Here is a 379-nt window from a genome sequence, read left to right as displayed (position 1 = left end):
CGAGAAGAATTATGTTGCTAATTTGCTATTACAACCGCTAGCCCGGGTGGTCGCCGTTGTTGTCGAGCCGAACGTCATTCGACCGAGAACTTTGACGCCTGCGTACGGCGCGCGTGGAGTCGGCTGAGAATTTTGATACCGACGACGACGATGGCGACGGCCGCAGCCGGAGGGCGCCGGAGGAGCGCCGGTGGAGCGCCGATCGAGTCCTGCGGGGTGCAATAAATCATACGCGTGTCTGTAGCGCAGGGCTTGATCAGGCGGGATCATGTCTGACGCACTTAGCGCCTAGACGCAGACAGTTACATAATGCTTTTAAATTTAATTACTACCGACTTGTGCGTTGTTTGGTGGCCTGGTGGGAAGGTGTGTGGGCTCG

This window comes from Anopheles cruzii, chromosome 2 (assembly GCF_943734635.1).
Source record: "Anopheles cruzii chromosome 2, idAnoCruzAS_RS32_06, whole genome shotgun sequence".
NCBI classification, from domain to species: Eukaryota; Metazoa; Arthropoda; class Insecta; order Diptera; family Culicidae; genus Anopheles; species Anopheles cruzii.
This window is presented reverse-complemented; position numbering follows the sequence as displayed.